The sequence below is a fragment of the Scyliorhinus torazame genome, chromosome 20 (assembly GCF_047496885.1).
Source record: "Scyliorhinus torazame isolate Kashiwa2021f chromosome 20, sScyTor2.1, whole genome shotgun sequence".
In the NCBI taxonomy this organism is placed as follows: Eukaryota; Metazoa; Chordata; class Chondrichthyes; order Carcharhiniformes; family Scyliorhinidae; genus Scyliorhinus; species Scyliorhinus torazame.
In genome coordinates, this window is record NC_092726.1 from 43137991 (window position 1) to 43144417 (window position 6427).

Below are 6427 nucleotides of genomic sequence, written 5' to 3' on the forward strand. Positions count from 1 at the left end.
GGGGAATTGGGGATCCTTGTACACGAATACACCGGTACAGCAAGTAATTGGGAAGGAAAATGGAGTCATGGCTGTTGTTGCAAGGGGGTTGTAGTTGAATAAAAGGTCTTGTTGCAATTCTAGATGACTTTTGTGACCTCCCAGCTGGGTTGCCATGCGCCGACCTCCCAAAGGAAGGAGAGGTGGTGGTGTAGTTGTATTGTCAGTGGACAAGAGCCCCAGGGAAATACTCTGGGAACCCCAGATTCGAAGCCCTTCACGACAGATGGTGAAATTTGAATTCAAAATAATCAAAAGCCTAATGGTGACCATGATTGTCGTTAAAAAAAAAAACAGACCATCTGGTTGACGAATTGGAAATCTGCCCTCCTGGTCTGGCCTACAACAATGTGGTTGATTCTTAAATGCCCCCGGAAATGGCCAAGCGAGCCACTTCGTTCAAGGGCAATTGGGGAAGGGCATAAAATGCTGGTCCTTTGAACAAATAAAAAATCCTGCCTCCGAGGGTGTGAATGAAGGCTCACTCAGAGTAGAATGGGCCTAAAGTCTTTGGAGTTTAGCTAGATTGGTGGTGACCTTGTGCTGGCCTTGGAATGGGTCGAGAGCAGGTTCACAAGAATGATCCCTGGAAGGAACGGTTGCGGACTCTGGGTCTGTGCTCGTTGGAGTTTAGAAGGATGAGGGGGGGATCTTATTGAAACTTCCAGGATACTGCGATTCCGGATAGAGTGGACGTGGAGAGGATGTTTCTACTTGTAGGAAAAACTAGAAGTAGAGGACACAAGGGTCGATCCTTTAAAACAGAGAGGAGGAGGAATTTCTTCAGCCAGAGGATGGTGAATCTGTGGAACTCTTTGCCGCAGAAGGCTGTGGCGGCCAATCCACTGAGCATCTTTAAGACAGAGACAGATAGGTTCTTGATTAATAAGGGGTGATTAATAAGGGGACCCGGGATCATGGGGAGAAGGCAGGAGAATGGAGATGAGAAACTTATCAGCCATGATAGAATGGCGGAATAGACACGATGGCCCGTGGCCTAATTCTGCTCCTATATTTTATGCGAGGGAGGGGATTTCCTGGTCCCGGCCACCACATGAATCATTGCGTTGACAGACCTGCAAAAGGTCTGTTAACTTTGGATGGGACAGGAAGATCCCATGCAGCAGACCGAGGGGGGTCCTGACCGAGGAAATTATGAAAGGCCACTTCCCTTGGTGAAGAGTAGGATATTCGCTGGATAAGAGGGCTGAGGTGAGGAGAAATATTTTCCCTTAATGTTCAAGTTTGAAATTCTAGTGGAACTGAGTGATTTGGGAATGTGATGGGGGAAGTAGAGTTGAGGTGGACGTTCAGGCATGGTTTTGAATGGTGAAGCAGGCTCAAGATGGGGCCTACTCCATTCCTGTTTTTTTTTGTCTGGCCTTTTTTCTACATAGCATTGATTCCCACCAGAGCTGTCCAATTGGTATGAAAAGTGGATGTTGTTTTGTTGCTTCAGGTTGTCGACTGATCCTGTTTATCCTGGTATAACTCCGAGATTATCATAGAATTTACAGTGCAGAAGGAGACCATTCGGCCCATCGAGTCTGCACCGGCTCTTGGAAAGAGCACCCTACCCAAGGTCAACACCTCCACCCTATCCCCATAACCCAGCAACCCCACCCAACACGGAGGGCAATTTTGGACACTAAGAGCAATTTAGCGTGGCCAATCCACCTAACCTGCACATCTTTGGACCTTGGAAGGAAACCGGAGCACTCGGAGGAAACCCACGCACACACAGGGAGGATGTGCAGACTCCGCACAGACAGTGACCCAAGCCGGGAATCGAATTGGGATCCTGGAGCTGTGAAGCAATTGTGCTAACCACAATGCTACCGTGCTGCCCTTGTACAAACATGCCCAGGAATACTCACTTGGGAGGGTGACCATTACCGTTGGACATACAAGTCCCAACTGCGAGAGCAGATGAACACTCTTTGTGCTTCATTTCTGGCACAATTTGCAGTTGAAACAACAAGTAGACATTTTGTTTTCCAGGGAAGTCAATTGTTTTTCTTTATTCATGGACCCGAAGTGATTGTACGACAATTTTCCTCATGAACTGTTCAGCGGTGCTCTTAGAGCCATAGAAGCCCTACAGAAGTCCCATCGAGTCTTGTCCGACCCTCCGAATGAGCACCCGACCGAGGCCCGCTCCCCTCCCCTATCCCCGTAACCTAACCTGCACATCCATGGACTCTAAGGAGCAATTTAGCGCGGCCAATCCACCTAACTTGCACATATTTGGACTGCGGGAGTAAACCAGAGCACCCGGAGGAAACCCACGCAGACACGGGGAGAACGTGCAGACTCCGCACAGTCAGTGACCTGAGGCCGGAATCGAACCCGGGCCCCTAGTGCCATAAGGTAGCCGGGCTGACCACTGCGCTACCCAGCCGCCCTGCGCGATCTATCTCCCATATATTGGAAGCAGAGGTGGGTGAATTAGCCACACCAGGCTGCATGCCAGTTTCCCTGGGCTGTTTTTTCTGGTAGCATGGAGTGGGGTGGCATGGGGAGGGAGGGGGGTAACAGGGCTACCCGCCTGCACTTGGTGAGTAGCCAACCTGGACTGGGCTTCCATTTTACCTTGTGCGTCAGGAGCTGTTTATAACTGAACTGCTTGCAAACCTAGCCCCCCTCCCCACCACCCTCCCCCAGCTGCGAAACCTATGTCTTGGCTTGAATTCTCCAGATTTCTCCGACTCGAAGCGCCCTCTCCCTCGCCTCTGGTACACCCCTGCTACTGCAATTCATGTGATTGAAAGAACAATCGCGAATTACAACGCCTCGCCCTGTGATGGTGACCATCATCGACTGTTGTGGGGGGGGGGGAAAGAAACATCTGGTTCGCTAACGTCCTTTAGGGAAGGAAATCTGCCGTCCTTACCCGGTCTGGCCTACATGTGACTCCAGAACCACAGCAATGTGGTTGACTCTTACCTGCCCCCTGGTATGGTCTCGCAAGCCATTCCTTTAGAAATGGGCAACAAATGCTGGCCTTGTCCAGCAACCCATATGTCACGAACTGAATTCAGCAGAATCACACCCCTGTTGTTTGTGCATTGGAGCCTGTCTGAGTTCATGTTGCATATTAAAGTAATGCACGTTGAGTGTCTCCTATCAGGGCTTTCACAGTGCTCCTACGAACCGCTTTGAATGCTGCGAGCAATGAAAAGACAGAAACTAGGAGGCCATTCAGCCCATCGATCCTGCTCCTCCATTCAATATGACGTGGACTGATCCTCGATCTCGATGCCATCTTCCCGCTTTCTCCCCATATCCCTGAATGTCAATAAACAATTATCCATCTCGTTCTGGAATATATTCACTGACTTGGCCTCCACAGCCTGTGTGGGGAGAGAATTCCACAGCTTCACCACCCTCTGAGTGAAGAACTTTCTCCTCGCCTCAATCCTAAATGGTCCACCCTGAATCCCGAGACTGTGGCCCCTGGTTCTAGATTCCCTAATCAGGGAAAACTTCCCCCTGCATCTGTCCAGCCTTGTATATAATTTTATATATCGTGGACAGCTGGGGTCCAGGAGAAGGTGGCCTGAGAGTGATGGGTTTTACAGCACAGAATGAGTCCCTTTGGTCCATCGTGTTTGTGTGGGCCATCAAGCTTCTATCTGTTCTAATCCCATTTCCCAGTCTTGTCTGCTAATGTGTTTCAAGAGCTCATCTAAAAACTTCTTAATAGTTGTGAGAGTTGCTGCCTCTACCACCCTTTCAGGCAGCGAGTCCCAGATTCCCAACACCCTCTGGGTGAAAAGGTTTTTCCTCAAATCCCCCCGAAATCTCCTGCCCCTTACCTTAAATCTGTGCCCCCTGGTTATTGACCCTCTACTAAGGGGAAAGGTTCCTCCCTATCCACCCTATCTGTGTCCCTCATAATGTTGTCCACCTCAATAAGGTCCCCCCTCAGCCTTCTCTGCTCCAAGGAAAACAACCCCAGCCTAACCAGCCTCTCTCCATAGCTGAAACGCTCCAGCCCAGGCAACATCCTGGTGAATCCCCTCTGCACCCTCTCTAGCGCAACCACATCCTTCCTATAGAGTGGCGACGAGAACTGCACACAGTACTCTAGCTGTGACCTAACCAGTGTTTTATACAGCTCCATCATAACCTCCCCGCTCTTATAGTCTATACCTCGGCTAATAAAGGCAAGTATCCCATCTGCCTTCTTAACCACCTTATCTACCTGTCCTGCTGCCTTCAGGGATCTATGGCTATGCATCCAAAGGTCCCTCTGCTCCTCTGTACGCCCTAGCCTCCTTACCGTGCATTGTGTATTCCCTTAGTAGGACTTAAGTTACAATTGGGGTTCTTTTTCTAAATATAAATTTAGAGTACCCAATTCTTTTTTTTTCCAATTAAGGGGCAATTTACGCGGCCAATCCACCTACCCTGCACATCTTTGGGTTGTGGAGTGAAACCCACGCAAACACGGGGAGAATGTGCAAACTCCACACGGACAGTGACCCGGGACCGGGATCTAACCCGGGTCCTCGGCGCCGTGAGGTAGCAGTGCTAACCACTGTGCCACCATGCCGCCTCCCAATTGGGGATATAACTGTTTAATACTTGAGTTACCATCAGAGCTTAACCTTCCCTTGCCTGGTTCGTGCTCCCAAAATGCACCACCGAATACATTTCCGGGTTAAAGTCCATTCAGGAGAAAGCTTATTAAAAGCAGCGAATCCAATTGATCGATCCTGTGTTCCAGCTTAGCATGTGTCCATTAGTGAGAGTTCTCAAAGTGACTCTCGCCCAGGGCGACGAAAGCTAGCCTCCCTGGGGACCACAGTGGGGCAATCTGCCAATTACAACAATTGGAATAACCAATATCTATCTAACTTGTGTCTAATGTGCATTTTGTTACAGATCACAGGGCTGCGATACAGAACAAAGTCGTCTGCAATCTATATATAATGTACAAAATGGCTTCTAATTAATTCAAAAGACTGAATTGTGAACTTGAGATTCCCTGTGAAACATTAAAATGAGGCTGTCACTCTTGAATTTTGTCGTAGTTGATCATTTGATTGACTAACTTTGATCAGAGATCTTTGCTTCTTTTGTTACGGTTGCTTCCTTTCCCGAAGGACTTCACACTCGAGAGGTTCCTCGTAACTGTATAAGAGATCTGGAGGTTCGAGCCCTCCTTTACTAAACTGCTCCGTCATGGGTGACCATGAAATAGCAAAGGGGACACCTGCCAAGGAGCAGTCATTGTAAACTTTTAAAGGCCGAGTTTGAAAGAATGTGCAAGGACAGAAGGAGCTGGACATTGATATTTGCAGGCAAAACGCAAATTCGGAATAGGCCATTCAGCCCCTCGAGCCTGCTGGAGATGAGTTAGCAAGCCTTATGGGGCCTTGTGCTTCATAGATCGTCATTGGCTTATGGTACACAGACGGGGAAGTTAGGCTGAACCTTATATAAAGCTCTGGTTAGGCCACAACTTAGAGTACTGTGTCCAGTTCTCGTCGCCACACTTTGGGAAGGATGTGAGGGTCCGCCAGAGGATGCGGAGGGTGATTTACCAGAATGGTTCCGGGGATTTTAGCTCCAAGGTGATGATGGAGAAGCGGGGATTGGTCTCCTCGGAGTGAAGGAGGTTGAGGGGAGATTTGATCGAGGTGTACAAGTTGGTGACAGGTTTAGAGAAGGTCGACAAAGAGAAGCTGTTCCCGTTATCCAATGGTACAGGGGCTGGGGGGGGGGGTGGGGGTGCACCGATTTAAGGTTTTGGGTGCGAAATAGAGGGGGGAATAACTTTTTTACCCAGCGAGCGGTATGAACTGGAACTCGCTGCCTACGAGGATGGTGGGAGTGCAGACGATGAACGATTTCCGAATTGGATTGGGGGGCTTGAGGGAAATAAGCTCACAGGGATACGAGGAGAAAGCAAGAGAGAATGCGATGGGCTAGATTTGAGTAGCATGGGCTGGATGGCCTCCTTCTGTGCCGTAACGCCTCTGGCTGGGTGTTCACAGCCCGCAGAGTGCGTTAAGAGACGGGTGTGTAAATCAAGTGGGATAGCCCAGCCTTCCAACACCTCTGGGATTTTACCTGCTGTGTCACGGCACTTTGGCAGGCCTACCTCTCCGAGTTTGGCCATGGGACTCTCCTGATCAGGCCATAGTGGCTCCCTCGGTCAAAGGGCCCCCACCCTTCCCACATTGAAAGATCCACCCCTGCCCTGTCAGCAGTTCTCCCCCCACCTCCCTGCCCCCCCACCCACCCGGACATCTTTTGCCAGGGCCTCCCTCACAGGCCCAGTGAGCTCAGCTCAACTTAACTTCATTCCAGGGCTTGTCCAGGCTACAGTCATTGAATCATAGAATTTACAGTACAGAAGGAGGCCATTCGGCCCATC

At 49.8% G+C, this 6427-nt stretch overlaps 1 protein-coding gene across 1 annotated transcript in view; it reads left to right on the forward strand.

The window, feature by feature from the left end:
- LOC140396757 (uncharacterized) overlaps positions 1 to 5063 on the forward strand; it is a 28185-nt gene extending 23122 nt beyond the window's left edge. Inside the window, exon 5 of the mRNA XM_072485491.1 lies at positions 4930 to 5063. The gene's annotated coding sequence lies outside the window, so the exon portion shown is untranslated. The remainder of the gene's footprint in view (positions 1 to 4929) is intronic.
- Positions 5064 to 6427: the final 1364 nt, after the last annotated feature.